Genomic DNA, 23,302 nt, shown 5'->3' with positions numbered 1-23,302 from the left:
CTCCACCTTGCTGTATGATATTGGACAAGTCACAGTCTCTGAGCCTCAGTTTCATTCTCTGTAAAATAAGCTAATAATTCCCACCCAGCACCCTCACTGCAAGGACCAGATGAAATCAGCATTGATATATAAGCTCACTGGCTTTGACGTTGGTGATTTTTACCTGACTAGCATCCATTCCATACCGCTCACCCTTTCTGCTAAGTGTATCCAATTTCCCTTTGAGGGACCGCATCTCTCACAGTCAGCCCCAGAGATGGGCGTGGCTGACCTCCCCAGCCCGCCCCCAGGCCCTCACCCTTGACCCAAGCCTGGCAAATCAGTGTGTTCTCTCCTCCTGGCCTAATGAGTGTGTGAAGCAAGCCAGACCAAGGGACTGAGCCCAGGGGCTGTCGTCCGCACACTGCTGGGGCTTCTGAGCTGATAGAAGAGCCCAGAGCCATAGGGAGTCAGCATCTGATGAGCCAACACACTGGAAAAGAGATCCAGGAGACAAGAGAGTGAGAGACAGCCTGTTGACACTGCTTGGGCTTCTCAATCCAGATCGACGTAAGGCAAACTCTGCTTCCAGCCTCTTCAAGCCAATGAATTCTCCTTGTGGTTTAAGCCAGCTTGACTTGAGTTTCTTTCACTGGCAGCTGAGAATGCTAATTCAGTAGCCAAAACATATAAAGTGTTAAAAAAAAAAAAAAAAAAAAAAGCACATTTTCTCTCTTTGGGGCCTCAGAGGGCCCCTTCTCCTCCTGCCTTTACTGCTCCACCAGCAGTGTCCCTGCCTTTCCTGGCAGCTCCCTGCACACTCAGTGCCTCCTGAGACCCTCTGTACTCACTGGCTGGGGAAGGGCCAACCTCACCTCTCCTGTGAACCCATCCTGGACAGACTGGCAGGAAAGAGGACTATTAACTGACCATATTTGGTTCGGACATTTATTTCCGAAGAGTAGGGCTCCAGCCCACCCAGCTCTGGGCCAGCGGATCCCACTCCTCCTCTGGGAAGCCTTCCAGGCCTGCAGCCCACTTGGACCTTTTCAACTGTGCAGCATCTGCCTGGGAAATTCCTGCCACTCACCAAGCTGCCCAAGTCTGGGCTCTGCTCTGTTTCTGCCCCCTCCTCTCCACCGCTCCTCCCACCTCTCTGCACCCTTTCCCTCTTCCCTATTTGGGATCTGGCCCTCGGCTACTGCTTCCTGCCTAGCCCCTTCTTGGCAGCCTCTGCTCTGGCTTTCCCAGGCCTGTCAGTGCACTGTGTGTGGCATCTCGTCACCAGTGCAGGTAAGAAGGGCCATGCCTCATGCCCGACTCTGGCTGCCAGGACCTGCCCAGCTGATGGGGGCACCCTCACTCATCCCTCCTGACAGGTGATAGCCATCAGTCATCAGATCATGGCCTTTCACACTGAATTCAACCCACTGACCCCAATGTGGACTATTGTCCAGCCTAGGGGGTGGTATCCGAAGCACCTTCTCTCCTGTGGGACAGGGCAGGGCCTTTCAAGTTGCAGTGGGAAGTCAGTGCTTCAAGGCCAGTCCCTAGCTGGGCATGAGTCACGCACTTACAGGCTGGGGTCGACATCAGCCTGAGATATGGTCATGCCAAGGGTTGCCAGATAAAATGCAGGACACCCAGTTGCACTTGAATTTCAAATAAACAACAAATTATTATCAGCATAGTATATCCCAAATAATGCATGAGAAATACTTACATTAAAATTTTTCTGTTGATTATCTGAAATTAAAATTTATCTGGATGTCCTTTATTTTGTTTTTGTTTTGTCTAAATCTGGCAACCCTAGCCATGTGGCTAAAGCTGGAGAGATTGCAGTGGGTTGTAGAAGGATTCTCTGCCACAAAACCCTGCAACAGGTGCCTGTGGAGTTGGTACCTCTGGAGAACTTCAGAAAGACAAAGAGAGATGGTCGTTCTGAAAAACAGATCATCATCTACTTGGAGGTGGATGAGCTTCCAGTATTGGCCCAGCTCTGAATTGATAACTGCAGGCCCTCCTGAGTCTGTGTTTTGGGGGCTGCATTTAAAGTACCGTGAACTCTGATCTCTTCCCCAGACCATTTTTCTCTCAGGGGTTAAACTCAGGATTTCATGGTTGTGCATTAGAGCTACAGAAATCCACAGCAGGTGGCCCTAAATGCCAGAGGGCCTGGAGAATAAAAGGGGAGGAGGGATGATTGCAACAGACATTAGCAGGGAGGAAAATCAACTTCAAAATTAGTTTCTGCATATTGTACCCTAGTTTTTCCTTGACTTTAATTGTGAAATTGGAGATGGATTTCTCTGGAGGGAAAATTTTGATTCCAAGATGTAATGAAATGACTTTTTTTTTTTGAAAAAAACTAAATTGTATATTTAAAGGGAAAATATTTTCCAGTGTAATAATTGTAATATTGAAAGTAAGTTGCCAAGCATAAATACAAAGTGATTACAAGTATGTGTTTGCATTTGGCCCAGAGTTTCAAAACACCCAGTGACAGCTTAATTGAGCAGAACACAAGGCTCATAAACCTCTTTCCTCAATTTCCTACAGCAGCAGACAGCGCTGTGTTTCTTGGCTGCCTGGGTCGCATTTCAGGGCACACTGGGAGCCGTGATCCAGGTTCCTCTAAACAAAGGCAGGTGGAGGAGCTGATGTAAAGTTGAGCAGTCGTTCCAAAGGTGGCACGGGTGAACAGGTGGGGGAGGGGCAAATTGCAAAGTAATTGATGGAATGAGTGGTGGCAGGGAGGAATCAGGGAGAAGGGCCCCATGGAATAATCTAGAAGGTATGGCTCTAGGTTTTGTATTTAGAATTAGTCTCTAGATTAATAGTAAGACCAAAGCACATTTCTGTGCATTGTGTTTCTACATTTTGGGGTCCGTCTATAAACAGGAAGCCTAGAACAGGAAGCCTTGGCCCATCGGAGATGCCCTGGAAAATAGCTTTGGAGCATCTAGCAGACGCATATGGCGTGACCCAGCTCCTAGCGAAGAAGGGAACTCCTCCAGGACTTATTATAATGTGGGGGAATCTGCATTATGGAGCCAGTCTAGTACAGGAGTGGGAGTGGGAGGTGGAAGGAGTGAAGGCAGGCAGCTACGGCCCGGTGTTCTGATATTTGCAAGTTGGGCTCCCATTGTGTTTCTCTGTTTCTCTCTGGGTCCACCCTACCACCAATTTCCCCATTTTCTCCACTTCGCCCTCCTCCGTTTCCACCAGGCCGAGGCAGGAACGTATCCTGGACCGGGCCATGCCCTGGGCTCTGGCCTCTGTGTGCCGGGGTGGGGCGGGGGGGTGGGGTGCACCGGGGGTGGTTTGTGGCTCACAGGATGGAAATTGTTTCTCCCAGTTTGGAACACTGGCCTTATGTGTGGGCCGCTCAGATTTTTCCAGACACAGTGCACTGCAGAGAACTCTGGGGTCTCCGTTCTGCAAGAGCAGGGTTCAGGTGGGACGGGGAGGAGGCTTTTAGGCTTTCTCACCCCGTGAAGGAAAGGTCAGTGAGCAGATGGCATCCCCACACAGGGAAACGAAAGGATGTGGCTTTTGGCTAAACCCACAGCTGAGCATATAGGTAACTACTAAGTGGGTGCATTCAGAGGAACTCTGGGGGGAGGGAGAGGAGACTGTGGGAGAGCTGGAAAGCTTCTGCAGAAGGGAGCTGAGAAAGATGAGGGGGAGAGGCCCATTTCAGAGAGCAGGGGAGAGAAAGAGTGGTTCCAGGAGAGAGAGTTCAGGGGAGCATGGACACTCCGATCTGAGGAGAAAGGAGGCTTTGGGGAGGGCGGTGCCGTGGAAATCACAGGGGAGAAAGCTGGAGGTGGCTCACGTTTAAGGGAAGAAACAAACCTCCTCTCAGATCCAGGATGGATAGTGCTGAGGCCAAGTGAGGTCAACTTAGAATCCCCATGCCTGTGGCTTAACCCCAGTTATTCATTCTTTTTTTCACTCATCAGACATTTATTAAACACCTACTGTGTGCCAGGCTTTATGCTTCCTACCCTCTGGAAGTTCCAGGCTGATGGTGTGTGAACACATCCCATAGTACAGAGTAGTAAAGCCTAGATGAACCAATCACAATTCAGGTGCTGGTAAGAGAAGCTGGGCAGGCCTGTCCATCAGGCAGCTTTGTGTGAAGTCTTTGGAGGGTGAGAGGGCTGCCTTGTCGGTCTCTGGGCTCCTCCCAAGCTCAGGTGAGCTGGCCTCGACTCCCCCCCACTATGGCCCACCCAAACATTCAAGGTGGGGCTTCTCCCCCACTCCAGGTCCTCGGCCCCATCACAGGCACCAGGACCCACTTGCCCCTGACTCTCCAGGACTTTCCACCCCAGTCTAGTTTTTGTTCACTGGGGTCTCCTCCCTATAGATCCTCCCTCACTCTGTGTAACCCCTGGTGTTCTTTCAGATCACTGGACTAGGCTAATCTGAAATAGTCATTCCCCCTGTGTGTTGAGAATGGAGGAAGCCTTCACGTCTGGCCTCTCTGAATCATCTTTGTCATCTTTGTCGTTGTCATCATATGTTTTGATTTTTACAATTTCTTAATGACTTTAGTTTCCAGCAACCCAAATGAAACAAACAAACAGAGAGTCTTGCTCCCGTCTACAGGTGGTAGGAAAAGCTGAGGCTCAGAGAGGTTCAGAGACTTGCCAACAGTCACACAGCTAGAGTGAGAAAGTCAGGGTTTGAACTTGCATCTTTTGACTCACATCCAGACCCTTTCTGATATATGATACAGGTAGCATGGCAGAACAGTGGGGAAAGTATGGTGTTTTCCCTAAAGGTGCAGAATAATTGGGCGTAGATGGGTGGGGAAGGACCTTGCACTCATTTGTCCTTTCTTAGCTAAGTAGAATCATTTCTAGGGGAATGGAAATCCTTGGTTAAATTAGGACAGCACGGGCCATCTCAGGCAGAAGTGAGATTCCAGCCAAAGGAGGTGTTCAATCATGGGCTGAGTGACATCAATGGCTTCTTGGGGTTACACTAGCTGCTGCCTGCCTCAGATTCCTTCCTCTGAGCTTGGGTCCTAAGAATACAATTACATGTTTCTTTGAGACATGTCTTTCTTTTTTTTTTTTTTATAAATTTTATTTATTTATTTTTGGCTGCTTTGGGTCTTTGTTGCTGCATGCGGGCTTTCTCTAGTTGTGGTGAGCAGGGGCTACTCTTCGTTGTGGTGCGCGGGCTTCTCATAGCGGTGGCTTTTCTTGTTGCGGAGCACGGGCTCTAGGCGCGCGGGCTTCAGTAGTTGTGGCACGTGGGCTCAGTAGTTGTGGCTCACGGGCTCTAGAGCACGGGCTCAGTAGTTGTGGCACATGGGCTTCAGTAGTTGTGGCACACAGGCTCTGCAGCATGTGGGATCTTCCCAGACCAGAGCTCGAACCCGTGTCCCCTGCATTGGCAGGCGGATTCTTAACCACTGCACCACTAGGGAAGCCCGAGACATGTCTTTCTGACACTGAAATGATTCAGTTTTCAGCCCCCCAAAGCCTACCCACATATGCGTACTCCACCCCACCCTGAGAAATAAGAGAGGAACCAAGCCACACGTTGAGCTTGGAAGTCAAAAGCAGAATGGTAAGGAAGAGTGACCCCCTCACCAGCTCCTCCAAGTCTAGCGATGCCTTCTAAAACCTGTTCTGGGAACACGTGACACCTGTGCCCAGAGGTAGCCAGGTTCCAGAGTGTTTCTGGTTAACTCAGCCCTGTAAATACACCCAACAGGCTGGCAGCCAGAGACCAGGCTGCTTGGCACCCAGGAGGGTAAAGATGGGTGTTCTTCCCCCTGATGGGAAAGGCTAGGCAAAAGGCATCACTGTCCTCTCCTGGACACATCCCTGACAGGTCGTGTCCCTCTTCCCTGCCTCTCTAGTCCTAGTTATTCTGAATGCAGGCCTGTCTGAAGCCAAAGCCCACTCCCTAGCTTGCAGCCCTTGGGCCATGGTGGTGACTTGGGCATTCTGTGACCAACAACCTGAAGGCTTTCTAAAGGTTTGCATTCTATCTATCTATCTATCTATCTACCTATCTATCTATCTATCTATCTATCTATCTATCTATCTATGTATGTATCTATCTATCTATCCATCCACCCATCCACACATTCATCCATCTATCCATCCAACCATCCATCCATCCAACCATCCATCCATCCATCCATCCACTTTACAAAGTTGGCACAATCATGGGAAAAGGTTCACCATGACAAAAGAATAAACATGAGTATTCACTCCATGTTGAACTGGGTATTTCTATCTAGATTTTTTCACTAAGTATGTGCAGATATATAATATCCTACATCTATTTTTTCAAAGATGGTACCACTTTTTCAGAGAGAGAGACTTCCTTGTGTGTTTGTTTTCATTTAATGGCAGATAACCACTGCTTTGTGGGAAGATGAAACACACACAGCCTTATCAGGAGGCATGGAGACAGACTCAAGCCAAGGGGTGCGAAAGACGGAGCACACACAGGCCTGGGTGGAAAGTCTGGACCTTGTCCCTGATCACTAACAAGGTCTCCTTCCTCTGTCTGGGTCTCAATGAGACACATCTACAGGGTGAGGGGAATCTCCAGTAGATTTCCAGAAACTCTTTTAGCTTCTGTTTCTCTGTAATAGCTTCTATTTATAGAGAACTTACTGTAAATGAGCTCATTTAACACCTACAAGCCTGTGAATGGGTGCTATTTCCACTCTCATTTATAGACCAGGAAACTCAGGTACAGAGAATTTAGGTAACTTCAAGGTCACACAGCAGTGCATGACACAATCAGGACTTGAACTCAGGTCTGTGTAACTTCGGAGCTTGTGTATTTGGTCACTACGCTACACCATCCGCCACTGACTGCCAGAGTGAATGTCAGTGGACCTGGGAGAGCGCACACCAGGACGTGGCGGGCATATTGTACTTGGGCTAGTAAAGACCTTGGCTCAGGGTCACCAGCTCATAGTTTAGAGCAAAGCAAGGCAGATGCACCCTCCCAGACGAACTGGGCTTAACCCCCAGAGCCTGTGGGGTCACAGGGCAGCCAAGCCTGTTGCCACTTCCAGTGCTGGGACAGGGCAGGCACAGGGCACAGGTTCAGCTGCCCTCGGGGCAAGACCGGTGCTTTTAGTCCAAACTAGGTGTCTGAGCCTCCTGGAGCTTCCAGGGGGAGTGTAGGTCTGGCTGAGCTGAGCTGCCCAGCTCCCAGTGAGAGACCCAAACACTGTCCTGAGGCTCAGAGGTCACAGGGAGGGTTCATCCCTGGGAACTCCATCTACCCAAGAGACTCTGGGTCAGGATCCGGCTGCCTCAACTGAACAATCATCCCTCCCCGTGAGACAAACATCCTGCACAGATCAGCACGGCCACTGAATGTGACAGGTCTCTGTGTACTCTATTTCCCCCACTCCCTGCCACCCCGGTTACCCACATCATCTGGCTGGTCTTGGCGGTAGCGAGCGGACAAGGAGAGGCCATGCCGTAGCTCCCATAGCTCCTGGCGCATCCACCCTGGGAACGGGCTGCCTCAGCCTTGCTTTCCCTCTGCCCCCTCCTCCTCCACCACCACCAGCGCCCCAGTCCACCTGCAGCTGAACCCAAATGCCAGAAAATATCTTGGTTGTACGGCTGAAGTGAAAACATGGGTGTGATGGAAACTCTTCTGTTACATTTTCATTATCTTCCCCGGAAACTCGCGGATGGAGGGGGAGACCTCTGAGGCCAGCGTCTGGCACTCCGTGTGCCGGAGGATAGCACAGAGCAGCCAGGAGCAGCACACTCGTGCCCTGCTGTCTTGGAGAGGAACTCACGCGGGCTGCCTAGGGGCTTGAGGGGGAGCAGGGGAAGGGACAGAAGGCCCTCCACTCCACCCACCTCTGAGCCCTGTTTCTCTCTCCCATCCCCAGAAACTCAAGATCCCAGATGCTAGTTCTGACTTTGACACTCACTGGCTGTGTGACATTGGGCAAGTCACATCACCTCTCTGAGCCTCGGTTTTCTCATCTGTAAAGTGATGATAAAAATGCCTTTTTCTCGGAGTTGTCGCAGTGCAGCTTTTGGGAGTGGACAATAGACTTATAAAGCAGATCCACCAGCCCTCATCCACAGTTCCAACCTCCAGAAGCTCTGAGAACCAAAGCTTTTTGTAACCCATTTGGCAGCAAGACTTGAGCTAAACTGATATGAGAGTATTTATTGAATTTATGTATCCTCTTTGGTGTGAATATCCACATATTTTGCCACAAAAATATTATGATGTTTGGTCATGAGGTGCTGTCCTAGACCCTCTTAGGGGTTTCATGTGTTTAAATAGACATCTCAAACCCCAAAAGTTCTGAATGCTGGAACACATCCAGCTAGAAGACTTTTAGGTAGGAGTTTGTCAACCTGTTTTTGGAAATGAAGGGGAAATTCATTTGTGGTTTTAGAAGATTTTTCTTTTTTAAAAAGGTATGGAGTTGTGCTGGATTTGAGGTCTTTTTTTTTTTTTTTAATTTATTTATTTATTTATTTATTTTTATATTTATGGCTGTGTTGGGTCTTCGTTTCTGTGCGAGGGCTTTCTCCAGTTGCGGCAAGTGGAGGCCACTCTTCATCGCGGTGCGCGGACCTCTCACTGTCGCGGCCTCTCTTGTTGCGGAGCACAGGCTCCAGACGGGCAGGCTCAGTAATTGTGGCTCACGGGCCTAGTTGCTCCGCGGCATGTGGGATCCTCCCAGACCAGGGCTCGAACCTGTGTCCCCTGCATTGGCAGGCAGATTCTCAACCACTGCGCCACCAGGGAAGCCCCTGAGGTCTTTTTTAAAAGCCCCTCTTCACTGCCCAGGTGTTAGCTGTGACCCAGGAATAATTAAGTCAACGCATTTATCAAGCTCTTATTATGCGTGAGGCACTGTAATGATGCTTTATAAATATTATCTATTGTAACCTCCCAACAGGCCTGTGAGACATTTCTATGATTTTCTCATTTTACACATGGGGAGATGGGGGGCTCAGAAGGTAGGTGACTTGCTCATACAGGCAAAGCCAATAAGAGGCAGATTCAAACCAGGTCTGATCAACTCCAGATTCGGTGCTCCAGGCAGGGCACCAGGAAATCGTGGTGCAAGTAAGGGGCTCTCTTGGGAGGGGTGACATGCAGGGACAAGGTCCTGGAGAGGGTGAGGGATACTCAGCTCCACTCTCCAGCTAAGGGACACTCTTCCCAAGCCCAGACCTACATGTCCTTCCCATGTGCATCTGCCCCTTTCCCTCATCCAGCAGGGACCGCCACCCCCCATGGTCCCTGAGACTGCTCCTTTTCCCCTGCTGTGGGAGTATACGCTTCCAGATCCCCCTGGTCCGGTCCTGTCGGCCGTGATTCTGAGTCCTCTCATCCACCAAATGAGCTTCATAAGTTTCAGGCAGCTCATCTTGCAGTGGTTGCACAGGCCGAATAAGGTCGAAAGTCAATGGGCTGGTTAGGCCTAAGGCGCTACAGACCACTGCAGGGGTGATAGGGAGCTGCCCTGGGGAGCATCAGGCCAAGGTTTCCCTGGGGACACTGCAGGGAACTCCCACAGGCTCAGTCCAGCCTCTGGACCGTCTGCTCAGCTGCCCCAGCTGCCCTCAGCGGCCGGAGAAATCCACCCTCACTGTCTGCTTCCTCTGTAGATCCAGCCCCACTGGGAGCAGCCCAGGCCTGGGGTTTGGCTTTGTTTTTTCATTACACAAGTGGATCATGAACACTTTCTCATTAGAAAAAAAATACACAAATGCACAGAGTAAACAATAACAATTCTACTTTACTCCGCCCTCTCGAACCTATTCTCTCCCCTGGGGTAACTGCTGTTTACAGTTCAGTACGTATCATTGCTGTCCATTTTCTTGGCATTTATTTGCACATATATATCATTTGGACTTGTTTGGGGCATTGTATATACACACCTCACATAGTGTTCTGCACTTTGCTTTTTTTCTGCTTACCATATGTCTTAAAGATCTTCCCACATCAGTTCATATAAGTCTGCCTCATTCAGTTTAACTGCTGCCTCATAGCTACCCTATGGATGTCCAAGGGCTTACATAACCACTCCTCCACTGATGAACACATAAGTCTTCTGCAATGAACGTCATGTATTGGTATTGTTGTACCCCTGGGTGATTACTTTCTATAAGAGGAATTGGTGTGTCGAAGAGTGTGACAGTTTTTATTTTTGCTAGCTTCTGCCAAACTGCCCTCTAAAAGGCTGAATCAATTTAGCATCTCACTAATCGCATATCAGAGTCTGAGGCAGCAGTTCTCCTACCTGACCGGGTCCGGGACTCCCTGGCAGATTGCTCTGAGATGGCTGGGACCCATTTCCCCTCTGGAGAAGTCATCTGGCAGCAGTGTGGAAAGGTGGACTCTAGTTGTGCCTGGGTCATAGAAGGGGTAATCAATATAATAGAGTGATTACAAGCAGGAGATTTGGAGCCATTAAGACTTGGGTTTGGGTCCTGGCTCCACCGTCCATGAGCTCTGTGATCTCCAGCAAATATAATTTCTCTGAACCCTTTCATCTGAAAAATAAGAGTAACAATAACTAATCTTATTGACAGGTGGTGTAAAGCTTAAGCAAGATGATACATGTAAAGCACTTGGTACAGTCTCTACATAGTGTAAAAGGCAATAAACTGACACTTTATATTAGGAGAATATGATCGTTAATATCTGGACCCTGTTTCCAGAAACACAGCCCTCTTTCCTCTGGGGTGTCCTCACATCTCTACCCGTGTCAGCCACCGAGCCCTGCCCAAGCCCAAGCACCATGTCAGCTGGCTGCTGGCCATCTCACAGTGTCTGCTGCATGCAGCGGTCAGAGCCCACAGGGAGTGGGTGATGGCACCCAGCAGGCAGGACGAGCAGTTCTGGCTTCCAGGCTAGGAGGGTAGACAGGACACAACTGGATAAACACCAGTAAACAGAGGTGGGGAATCTTACAAACAGAGACCCGTGCCAATGCAGCTTCTCCGAGATAAACACATCGGAGCCAAGTCACCAGGTGAGATGGGAGGGAGTAGGGCAGTTGCGGAGTGTGTGTGGGTTGCAGGTGGGGGCAGGAGGCGGTGGGAGAGAGCGAAGCCATACAGATGGCATAGCCTGGGAAGGCAAAGTGGAGGACGGAAGTAGGGAGCAGGGGGGTTGCCTAGAAGGTGGCTGTGCTCCTGGCAGCCACTGTGGAGAGGAAGATGCCCTGGACTAGCTGGCCACCAGAGTCCTCAGTTCAATTCCCAGCCCCACCTCTTGCCAGCTGTCTGGACTTGGGTAAATCTTTCCTTTTTCTGGACCTTGGTTTGAGCATCTTAAAATGGAGCATGAGGGGCGTGCTGAACTTGATTATCTAGAATCATTTCCAGCTTGAAACTTCTAGGAATTTCTGCCCCGTAATAAAATCTCTGCTATGACCAGTCTCATCTTGAATTTGAATCACTGTGGCTGTCACTCTAATTTCTCCAAAGTATTGGCACTTAACAGTTTATAAACTATGTTCACATCTGTTTCTTCATCTAGTTCTGCCCTATAGCTTTGGATGCAGGTGGAACTGAAATTCAAATCTCATTTTGCACAAGATTGCATGAGGGACGTGGGGCTCACTGAGGTGAAACCACTTACAGAGGAGGCTGGAATTGAGTAGAGCTGGCATCTTGCTTCTCCAGATGCCACCCCAGCAACTCCTGAGCTGTCCAAGTGCAGACAGTGGGTCAGACTGAACCACTCAGTGTCCCCACATGCACTACCACCAGGAACCATCTGGCCCTGGTCACACTCTCCGTGTCAGGCTCTTGGTTGGCCCACATCACCTCGTCTAATCCTCATGGCCACCCCTGAGGTAGCACAGTCATGATGCCCACTGTACAGATGAGGAGTGGAAGCTCAGAGAGGTTGAGTTAGTGCCCAAGGTCACCTATCTGGTGAGCAGCAGAGCTGGGCTTCCCAAGACGCCACAAGCAGACCTCGTCTCTCCTTTGCTCCTTCCTGTAGAGGGAGCTCACACCCTCATTGACATCTGAAAGCATCACTCACCATCTATTTCACTCCAAACCATTCTCAAGGCCCAGTTCCCTTGCTGTCTCCTCCAGGAAGCCCTCCCTGATCTTTCCTGTCACTCCCAGGCATTTGTCCTTTTCTCTTTCCCCTGAACACACTTATAACCTTCCTGTCTGGGTCTTCCTGGTGTTCTTTATCATGCTCCATCGGGGAGGAAGGGGATTTTCCTTCTCTGTGTCTGGAGCTTGTCTTTATAAAGTGGGGTTTACTATTTTCTAAATAAATATATTTTAATGTGATGGTAAAAGAAATACATGTTTTTATAACAATGAAAACTGTAGAGAACGATTAGGCTAGTGGTTTACCCTCTCTAACCCTACAGTGTAAGGTAGGACCAATCGTTTCACAAACGTGAAGCACTGTCTTAGTTTGGGCTCCCCTAGGAGCCGACTCTGAGTTAAGGATGTGATTTATTTGTGAGGTTTATTTGGGAATGGTTTATTAGTAGTCGAGTGGGGAAGTGAGATGGGCAGTGGAAGACAGCCAGGAGAGGGTGTGTTTCCAGCAGGTCATCACTATGGGCAACTGGGGCTCCATCTTGTTGGAGAACTCTGGGAGCCTGTGTAGGACCCATGACACAGAGTTATCTCCCCACAAGGGTGAGGGACCTGGGGTGTTTATCCACAACTCTGTCAGTCACTGGTTGAGAGCTACTTCCAGGCAGGGCTGGCTCCAGTGGCCAGAGAGAAGCCTCAGGCAAAGAGACACAAGTGCTGGAAGGCACAGGAGCTATAGACAGGGCACTGATATATTCTGCTACAAGTACCTGCAGGTACCAGGCTCCCTGCAACACAGCAGTGAAGGAGGTAGACTAGGTCTCCACGGGCAAGGAACTCATAACCTTCTGCGGAAACAGGTATTAGTGAAAAACTACAGAACAGATATCAGTATAAATGAGCCAAAGAAAAAGTCCATGGGTCTGAAGTCAGATGGCCAGGATTGGAATCCCAAGTCTGCCACTAGTTGAGCCAGTTATTTAGTCTCTGTGGGGCTCAGTTTCCTCATCTATAAGATAGAAATTATAAAAGTAGCAACATCTTGGGGTGACTTTGAGTTCGTTTAAATTAATACATACAAAACACTCAGCGCAAGGCTCGTCATAGAGTGCATTCAATGAGCGCTGGCTGTTACCATCATGGGTCACGTCATTAGACATCATTAATGTCATTATCATCATCATTAATGTCATTACACTATAAAGAGGGGCTTGGCCGAGCCTCGGGTTCCACTCCCACAGAGAAAAGGGAGACCGCCGAGGCCAGCGCAGGGGACCATTTCTGCCAAGGCCCCCTGATGGCCTTGCACTTATCACATAGACCACCCAGCAAAGGCCTGACCCACAGTTACCTAAGTCTCGTTGGAACATGTAAGCACTTAGCTGCTGATGGAAGGGAAGACGGGAGCCTGTGGCTCAGCGTGGGTCCTGAGGACTAGTGAGACAGGAGAGGTGCCGTGAGTGCCCTCTGACCCTAGGCTGGGCCTATTCTGTCAACTTGCGGGAAGGGAGGAGGAGCCCGACCCGACCCCTTTTGGCCACACAACGCTGCTCCTCCTGTTTCGCTAACCAGGTTGACTCTGGAGATCCGTATGTCGAGGAAAGAGGGAGCTGCCCTCCCCTGGCCCCACCTGCCGGTGGCCCCGTAGCTGTGGCCGCTGGTGGTCCCTGGTGGCCGGGCTTGCAGCCAGCAAGTGCTTCACACAGCTGCCACGCACAGCAACCAGACTCCGAGGCGGCTCCCCCGGCCAAGGGAACATTCCAGGACAGCTTGGAGTCATTAGGCGCCCCCTGCTCCCTGTTCCTGGCGAAAGCCTGGATTCAGACCCAGACCCTGTCCTGCTGCCCGCCTGCCTCTCACTCCCCTAAATAGCCAGCAAGCCTCCTGGGGGGAGGGGACAAGATGTTGCTCAGCCCCCCAACATTGCTTCCTTTCTCTAGATGTGTTTCACTCTTCTGCCCATGATTCCTTCTCCCAGTTCTCAGTATGAAATGAGCCACTACGGCCCTTGCAAGGCAATGAAAGAAAAGCTGGGTTGTGGTGTCGAGTCTGCTGTGTGACTTTGAGCAGGTCACATAACCTCTCTGGGCAGTTATCTGTTTTGATTGTCAGCAGGAACTCCTGGTCCCTGCCTTCCCCCCTACCCTGTGGAGATGAGGAAAGCCTGTCTGGAAAACATTGACGTGGGAAAACAGATGCTTACAGAGGTTGGAACACATGTTATCTCCGGGGGTCAGGCCTTCCTCAGCTCAGGGTACACTGAAGCATAGAACTAAACATCAGAAGCATCCAGCGAACCAGCCTCGCTTTAAAAGTAGGGAAACTGAGGCCCAGCCAGTGACAAAGAAAGCTGGGGTCAGAAGCTGGCCTTCTTTTCACTGTATCACCTTGTCATTTGGTGATGATGATAGGGGCACATGACTTTTGAGCATTTGTGGGCCAGACCCTAGTCTTAATCACTTTCCATGGGGCTTGTCCATTCATCCTTTTGAGGTAGTGTTAGTGGAATCCAGCAGGGGTGAGACTGGAATGGTGGGTGGAGCTGTGCCAGAATCTGTTTGCTTAAACAGCATTTTTTTTTCTGGGGCCAGAAACTTCTGAGGATATCTATGTTTTGCAGACATAGAAGGAAAGATTATCTTTCAGGACCTTGGGGTGTATTGGATGAGAGACAGGGTTAGAGCTGTTTGCTGGGCTCCAAGGGGCTCGTCCACCTTCTGGGCCCAGTGTGGTTGGAATGGGGGCAGGAAGGGGTGGACACTTCTCCCACTCCCTTCTCAGCTTGTGCTGGGGGAGGGGCCTCACAGAGCAGGGTGTGAAATCTCCCACGGGGTGGGGGGCACTTATGTAGGGAGAGGCCAACGGACCAAGGGGCGTCACCAACTCAGGTCTGACTTCGAACTCCACCTTTCACTAGCTTTGTAACCCTGGACACATGACAACATCTCTAAGCCTCAGTTTCCTTATCTGTAAAACAACCTGTGTTCAACATTCACATTGGGAGGATTTGGAATAACCCGCCGAAGCAGTGGACACTCAGCAAGCCAGGATCTACCGTGGAACCACTGAACAAAGGACAGTAGCGGGTGTGGTGGCCTCAGCCTGGGGAGGGAAACTTGATCCTGCAGAGGACGGCTGGCTAGGGGGCAGGTAGCAGGGGGTGGGACCTCTCCAGTCCCTCTAGCGCCCTCGTGGTAGAAGCTGGTGACTGCCCAGACAACTCTTGGCCAGGGGCTCCTGGGGCCCCAAACCCAGCCTAGCTTGGGCCAGACGGGCTCTGGCAGAGACCCCGCTTTCTCCTCAGAACAATGTCATTGTCCCAGCCAAGGGTAGCAAGAGGCGGGCCAGGGAGCTGACAGGGCCAGGGAGACTACCTGACTCCCCGTGCCCTGCCCTCCAGCTTTGGGTGTATCCCTCGGTCTCGCCGCCAAAGGTTTTGCCAGCTGGGAAGCAGTGATACAGTTACATATCCTCCAGTGTCCTGGGCCTCTGGGAAGAGGGGCACAGCAGCTCAGGTGGCTCTACACCTGTGTCCTTGAGCTAAGGGACCCCCCCCTCCCCAGGAGACAGAACTGAGTCACCGTCCTCTTCTTCAGGCAAGGCCCCCAGCGCAGGGCTCTGGCCTCAGGGTCGTTCCCAAGGTGCTAAGAAACCCGCTGTTCTCCTCCACCCCCCAACTCAGAAGTTCTCAAGAAGAGAGACCCTCCCATTATGGGCATGTGTGCGTGGGCATGTGTGTGCATGAGTGTGTGCTTGTGCGTGTGTGCATGGGTGGGGAGGACTCTGGAACCAAGGATCCCAGGTGAGCTGCCTCTCTCCCGCTCTCCTTCCATTTACTTGGTCCCAGAGCCAGGCGCTGTTCTGGGCACTGCAGTGACAGTGTGAGTGAGGAAGACCTCACCTCTTCCCTCAGGGAACTCACGTTCTGTGACAGCAACACCACGTAAACCAACAAAATGCTCTCAGGGAACAAGCCACGGTGGGAAGAAATCAAGGACAGTAGGGGGCTCTGGTGGGGACGGGGTGCACACTGTCCTTCCCCGCCCCTCCTCTGTGATTTTTAAGGGAGCAGCAGGGAATGCAAGTGTGGTGTGGGAGCAAGGAGGCTCCGAGAACGCTCGGGGTGGTGAGCGAGGGCTGTGTAAGTCCCTCCTGGGCCCGCTCAGCGCAGCGGGACGCACCGTCCACTGCATGGGGGCAGTTGGCCGAGGCCTTGGTCCTGGCATCCCCGTGCCCCGCTCCCCCGGGCAGGGCTGGCATCCCCGTCTCTTCTGACGGCCAGAGGTGTCCCTACCCTTGCAGTTCAGAATCTGGTAGTTTACTGCTGGGGAAAAAAAAAGGAAGAAAAGAGAAAGAGGGAAAATTCCATTTTAAACTCTTTTGACCAAAGCACAAGCTTTCTTCCTTCCTTCTTTCCACCCTCCCCTCCCTCCTTCCTTCTTTCCACCCTCCCCTCCCTCCTTCCCTCTTTCCTTCCTTCCTTCCTTTCGTTTCTTTCTTTCTCTTTTTTCTTAAGGGTAGAAAGGCCCCGGAGAATGTAAACAAAGAATCTCCTAGCATGAATCAGGCCATCTTGTTCCCAAACCCCAGGAAGAACGTGTTTTCCTGGAAGCTGGGATCTGAGCAAAGGGACGAGAGGGCTGCACGGCCAGCTGGGGCCAGTGGCTCAGGTAGGGACGTGAGCAGGGCTTGGAGTCAGGGTTGGTCTGTGGGGTTCCTGGGGAACCTCTGAAATAGCTGCCTCTTAGGTCCATATATGCTACCAGAAGGAGGGTCCAAGAGAGGCCAGAGGAGTGGGCTGAGGTCACCTGGAGCCAGGGTGCCCTGTGAGCTGATTTGCTCAAAGACAAGTCTCGAAGAGCAGGAAGAGCCTTCGTGTCTGCAGAATCCTAGCCCTCCTCTGGGGAGGTCTCTCCAACCTGCAAATGACTCTGTCATTTGTACATTGGTACCCGAAGGACCCTCTTAACACTGTGCCCACTGATGGCTTTGTTTCCTTCTGAAATGCAACCCCTAACAAGAGGCAAAGCCCCAGCCACACCAGTCATTTACACTTTAATGTAAATGGCTCATCTGACCTTTTTCCAAGGGCAGGGTTTGTATACAAAGAAGGGAAAGAACATGAGAATGCTGGGTTTCCAAGAAAAAGGATGTCAGTTTTACAGGGGCTAGGGGTCACCTGAGGGGGAATGAGCCAGAAGAGGCAGGGGAGGAGCAGAAGAGAGCATTCTCAGACTTCATACTTTAGGATGGGGCCAACACTTCCTTGAATAAAATCAACCTTCCTTTGCAAGGTCATGCTAAACCAGAGATCAGAAAGTCTACTTTCTCATGAACAGTGAGTTTTGAGAAAGGCAGAGGTAACAAGCCCTGGGTACTAGGTGCAGGCCAAGTGCGCGCCTGCGGCATTTCATATAATCCTCATAGTGCCTTTGTGAGGCCAGGATTACTCACCCCACATGGCCAAAGAGGGAGTGGAGACAACCCCTCTAAAGGCTCTTCCAGGTCTGATATTTTTGTATTCTTTCATGATGCCAGCCAGCAAGGCTCAATGGAGAACAAATTACTAAGCACTCATCCTGTGCTATGCAACCACTAAGTGCTCAGTGCTTTACTCTGGCCTTCTGGAAGGATGGTATATCAGCTAGCTATTGCCACAATAATGCTGCATAACAAAAGAGCCCAAAACTCAGTCATTTACCACAATAACCATTTACTTCTGGGGAGGTTGGCAGAGGTTCAGCTGATCTCAGCTGGGCTTGCCTTACCCTACTTCTCACTGCAGGTTTGTGGGTCAGCTGGGGAGGGTCTGTTCCTTGTGTCTCTTATCCTCCCGGGACAAGGGGGTGGGCAGGGCATTGTTCCTCTTGTGACAGCAATAGAGGTGTAAGAGGGAAGCAGAAAAACATGAAGCTCCCTAAGGAGCCAGTGCCTTTTCACTTCTGCCTGAAGCCATTGGCCAGAGTAAGTCACACGACCTCACCCAGAGTAAAGAGGTAGAGAGAAGCTCTCCCCTGGGGTGAGGTTATGCCAAGGCTTGGCTGCCAAGGAACATATCAGCCAATTCAGCATGAAAAGAATGATTCAGCTCCCTTTAACAGGGAAGTTAAACTGTTTCCCCCACTTTCTCTATTGCACTAGAACGGACTGAATGCAAATATCTCCCCTCCCTTCCTCATTTAAGGATTAAAGATTTGAGATTAAGGCCTCCCTATCTTCAAGCAAAGGAAGCCAGTTTCTCAGTCACTGGGAAGTTGAGGGTTATTAGGTGAAAGAATGGAAGAGAATAGATCTCAGACCAGAAGGCGGATTAGAGAGGGACTCCCCAAGAGTCTCAGGTGAGGCTGTGGGAGAAGTATAAATGGGGAAAGTTTGGGACCTGAGCGGGGACAGATGGCCCACGAAGAGTCAAGTGAGCTGATCTGGCAAGAGACTTCATGGAAGAGCCATGTTTGAGGGCCCAGGAGCCACACGGGTTCTGAGTTGCCACCTGCCAACCCAAGAGCGAGAAATTCCCATCACAGGTGCACAGGCCAACACTAGTTGGCACGTGACTTCACTTCATCCCTATGAACCAATCATCAGGCCAGAGAGGAACCACCGCCCTGGCCACTGGACCTTGTTGAGCCCCTATCTGATGACTCTGTGAGAAAATTCCCATCACCCACCCCTGGGTACCCATGAACGGTTGCCCCATCATCTTGGGGGTCTAGAATAAGAGTACAAATAGTGTCCCACATACCATACACTAGAAGTTTTATCCTCACCATCTGATCCAAGCTGGGAAACTTCTGTCCACTTCTGAGACACAAGGTGTCTCCCCCTGACCCAGCCCAACCTCCACCCACAGGGCAAACCCAGAAAGGCAGAGGCACAACCCTTGCCTACCTGGGGCCACCCAGGTGAGGAAACTAGCCTGTATTCAGGAAGTTTTTTTTTTTTTTTAAGCCACTTCAAAAAGAACGTCTCATTAGAGCAACAAAAGACCTTCCACAAGACCTTCCATCTATCACCAGCGTACCAGTAAACCAGCATTAATAGAAGCATCCAGAATGTATGAAGATGGGAAAATGACTATGCATTGAGTGAGTTCAGACCCGTTTACCCTTCACCTACTCAACATCTACCATGTGCCAGGCTCTGTGACAGGCACCCAGGAGACAATGTTGAATGAGATATGGTTTCTGCTCTTGAGGATCTCCCAACCTTAAAAGAAAGATCTGGGGAGGATTGGTGGGAGAGAAGGGACTTCATATACATTTTAAAGAATAGGAAAAACGGGTAGACTGAGGAGGAGGTGGGTGATTTTCAGGCAGAAGAAAGCAATCCCTGGAAGGAGAGAGGGTCTTCCTTCCACAGGAAATTTGGCTTGTAAGGGTTCCACAGGAGAGGGTGAAGATAGTCGAAAGGAGTGACTGTCTAATGGTGGAATTTTGATAAGCATAGCACCTGGGGGAGAAGGGACTATCAGACATCCACCTCTGTAGTCACCCCCTTCATGGATGTTCAAGGCCCATTCTGATTATAATGGCCTAGAAAAGTTTTCCAGCAGTGTCTCATACCCATGCCATGCTCTTTTCACATTTTCTCTTACTAAGCCATGATTCTTTGCTTCTGGAAACATGTAGATACCCCTTCTGAGAGAAGTACTATGGAAACCTCACCACAAATACACTCCTGTCCCTGATTGTACTAATTAAAGGAAAGCGCTGGTGGAAAAATGATTTTAAGGAAACATAGTTTTATTATTTTAAAATTAATCCACTTACTTGAGTGAGCTAACCACTATGCATTCCACAGAGATGGTCTGTAGGGGACCTGCTATAAGGGGTTTATTGGGTGATCCATTCAATCATTAAACATTTATTGCACAGCCACCGTGGGCCAGAGGCTGGGGATTCAAGGCTAAGTAAGTCTCAGTGTCTGCCCTCCAGGAGCTCAGTCTGGAGCGGGGGACAGACACATAACCATAAAGCAGAGTTGTAGGTGTGGCGAGAGTGATGTGTACAAAGATTACTGGAGCACAGAAAAGAGCAACCATACAAGAGTGGAGGTTGGGGTCACCAGGGAAGACTTCTAGTGGGAAGAAAAGGGGACCTCCTACTTGGGTAGCATGAATAGATGCCTGCAGGGGAAAAGCTGGGGGATGAGATAGAGCCATCAGGGGGCATCTCAGGTAGGGCACAGCATGCACAAAGGCTCACAGGGGAGAAAAGCAGGATGACTAGAGAAATCGACCACCAATTGGTGTTGCTAGGATGTAACATGGAGATGGGGGGTAGCAAGAGTTGCATCTGGAGTCATCAGCAGAGGCCAGACCTTGGAGGCCTAAAAGCCTTGGTAAGGGTTTGGACTTCATCATATAAACAAGGGTGGGGGGGGACATTAAAAAGTTCTGAGTAGGGAAATGATACAAATAAATCTGTGTTTCAGAAAAAAAAAAAAGAAGCAGTGTAGAGGACGCATTGGTAGCAGGGGGATCAGCTGGGATAGACTGGGAGAGAGAGATGGCAGAGCCTCTCCCTGCTAGCAGGAGGAGGAGTGGAGAGGAGGGGACGTATTTGAGAAATGCTTAGGAGGCAGAATTAGTAGGACCTGGTGATTTATGGATATAAAGAGAAGCGGGAGAAGGAAAATTGCAGAATGACAGCTAGGTTTACAGGTTGGGTTGTAAAGTACATGGTGGTACCTTCGGCTGAGATTGAGAATTCTGAGGGAAAGCAGTTTAGAAGGGGAAAAAATAGGATCAATTTTTGATGTTGAGTTTGAGGAACTTGTGGGTGGGACATCAGGGAGAGACCAGCAGTTAGGTGGATATTTGAGCTTGCCCCTGTGGAGGAAGATACAGGCTGGAGGCAAAGATCTGAGAGACGTGAGCATTAGAAACCACAGAGGGGGGTGGGATCATTCATGTGCTCATCAGGATGCTCCAGGCTTAAAACATACACTTAAAAGTGGCTAAAACAAATGAAGGCATTTATTTATTTCACTTAATAAGTTTGGAGGTAGGTCCTGGGCTGCTTCTCAATATGTCATCAAGGACCCAGATCTTTATATATTTTAGCTCTGCCACCTCTGTTCATCCATAACTGTATGTCTGCAGTAACGTGAAAACAGATGAGGGTCCTAAAGGACTTGGAACCCAGGGGAAGGTGGGTAGAAAACAATTGATTAATAGATGTGATGCCTGCCTTTGGCTGTGTTTGGAAAGAGATAAGAAAGGGATAGGCTCAGGGAAGACCTGGCTGGTTGACAAGCAGGAATGAGAGGGAATTAAATGTCTACTAATTAGTACTTATGGGGTTGGAAGAGGCAACTGCTTCTTAACCCTAAACAGTAAAAGGTAAAGTTTAAAAATGCTTTCAGTGAGAAAGGCTGATGAAAACTTATCCTGTGTGGACTTCTGCTTTGGGCTATGATGGAATTACAGATACTAGACTAGCCCCCACCTACCATAAACAAATAGAAAAGTGGGTAAATTATATGAAACATCTGTTTTCAGACATTGGATAACCAGCAGAACAAGACTGTGTTCCCTGAGGGAAGAAAAACAAATAAGATTAACTCTATGATCAACCTGACTTTCTGCCTAGAGGCATTTACCAGACCATGGCCCTGGGAAGGGGGACCCAAGCAGAGCACAGAAGTCTCACTGTTTTGAGGAGACAGAGATCAGAATTCAGAAAACTAATGCAGCTGGAATTTGCAAAGTAGAATACTGGAGAAGAGGGAGCTATTCAGAGAAAGAGCTTCAGAAAATCACATAGGAGTCTTTGGCTTTTGAGTCTTTGGCTAAATTCAGTAAGTCCCCTACATAAAAACCTTCAAGCTGCAAACTTTCAAAGATGCGGACGTGTGTGCCAGCCCCTGTATGCCAGCTGTTGTACTGTTCTACTGTACTTTTCAAGGTACTGTACTGTAAGGTTAAAAATGTTTTATTTTTTGTGTTTGTTTTTTGTGTACGTATTATTTGTGTGAAAAGTGTTATAAACCTATTACAGTACAGTACTATATAGCCAACTGTGTTAGGTAAGGTAACTAGGCTAACTTTGTTGGACTTACGAACAAATTGGATTTACAGATGAGCTCTCAGAACAGAACTTGTTCGTATGTAGGGGACTTACTGTACTAAACTGTGTATGTGTATGATGGGGTTCCATGAGGTTGGACAAAGAACAAATACTGGAGAAAGAATAATTACTGGGGAGCTGTAAACTGAATGACTCTCTGAGCTGAAACAGTTGGGAGATGTTCAAGTTCAGGCTAACCAAGGTGGAGAGACCGTTGAACATCCAGAGTATTTAGTGGAAACTTCAGAAAGGCCACACCTTAGGAGTAGAGCTAGACCAGTCTACTAACTACTAGCTAAACTAGTCTACTAAACTAGCCCTGGGGTAAAAGCTGTTATAGACCCATCCTAACAAAGCATAAAGACAAGCCTTGAAAGGATCAAGCTGATCTCCAAGTTATTTGCCAGAACAAAACTTAACACTCTTTAAAGAACGATAAGAAAAGTCAGTGCTCTATCAGATAATATTCAAAATGTCTGTCTTCTAGTCAGAGATCACTGGATATGAGAAGCAAAAAATGACACTCATAACCAAGAGGAAAAAAAATCAATCAATAGAAATGGATTCAGACACATGTGATGGAATTAGCAGACAAGAATTTTAAACAGCTATTATAAATAGATTCAAGTATTTAAAGGAAAACATTAGTATAAGGAGGAAAGAAATGGAAATTTTTTTTTGAAAAGCACCAAATGGAGCTTTAGAACTGAAAAATACAGCGTGAAAGTTAATTTTATGTGTCAACTTGACTCGTCCATGTGATGATCACAAATCTGGTTAAACATTATTTCTGGATATGTCTGTGAGGGTGTCTCCAGAAGAGATTAGTATTTGAATTGGTGAAATGAGTAAAACAGATCACCCTCCCCAGTGTGGGTGGGAATCATGCAGCCCATTGAGAGCCCAAATACATAGAACAAAGAGACAAAAAAGGTTGAATTCTCCCTTTCCACTAGACTGCCGAGCTAAGACAGTAGTCTTTGCCTGCTGGGAACTTATAGCATCAGTGCTGCTGGTTCTCATGCCACTGGTTTTCCCCAGCTTGCAGATGGCAGATCATGAGGCTTCTCAGCCTCTGTAATTGTGTGAGCCAATTCCTTAAAATAAATCTCATGATAGATAGATAGGTACATAGATGCCTAGATAGATACATAGATACCTAGATAGATATATAGATAGATAGGGATATAT

The 23,302-nt window shown here is 49.2% G+C and overlaps 1 protein-coding gene across 5 annotated transcripts in view; it reads left to right on the top strand.

The window, feature by feature from the left end:
• The window catches only part of FAM241B (family with sequence similarity 241 member B), a 162,071-nt gene that overhangs the window by 98,028 nt on the left and 40,741 nt on the right, over nt 1–23,302 (top strand). For 2 of the 5 annotated variants that reach the window (XR_009498109.1, XR_009498106.1), the window contains exon 5: nt 18,990–19,126. The exons of the other annotated variants lie outside the window; for them this stretch is intronic. The gene's annotated coding sequence lies outside the window, so the exon portion shown is untranslated. The remainder of the gene's footprint in view (nt 1–18,989; nt 19,127–23,302) is intronic. 5 annotated transcript variants of the gene reach the window in all.

The sequence above is a fragment of the Balaenoptera ricei genome, chromosome 16 (genome assembly GCF_028023285.1).
Source record: "Balaenoptera ricei isolate mBalRic1 chromosome 16, mBalRic1.hap2, whole genome shotgun sequence".
In the NCBI taxonomy this organism is placed as follows: Eukaryota; Metazoa; Chordata; class Mammalia; order Artiodactyla; family Balaenopteridae; genus Balaenoptera; species Balaenoptera ricei.
This window is presented reverse-complemented; position numbering and strand designations above follow the sequence as displayed.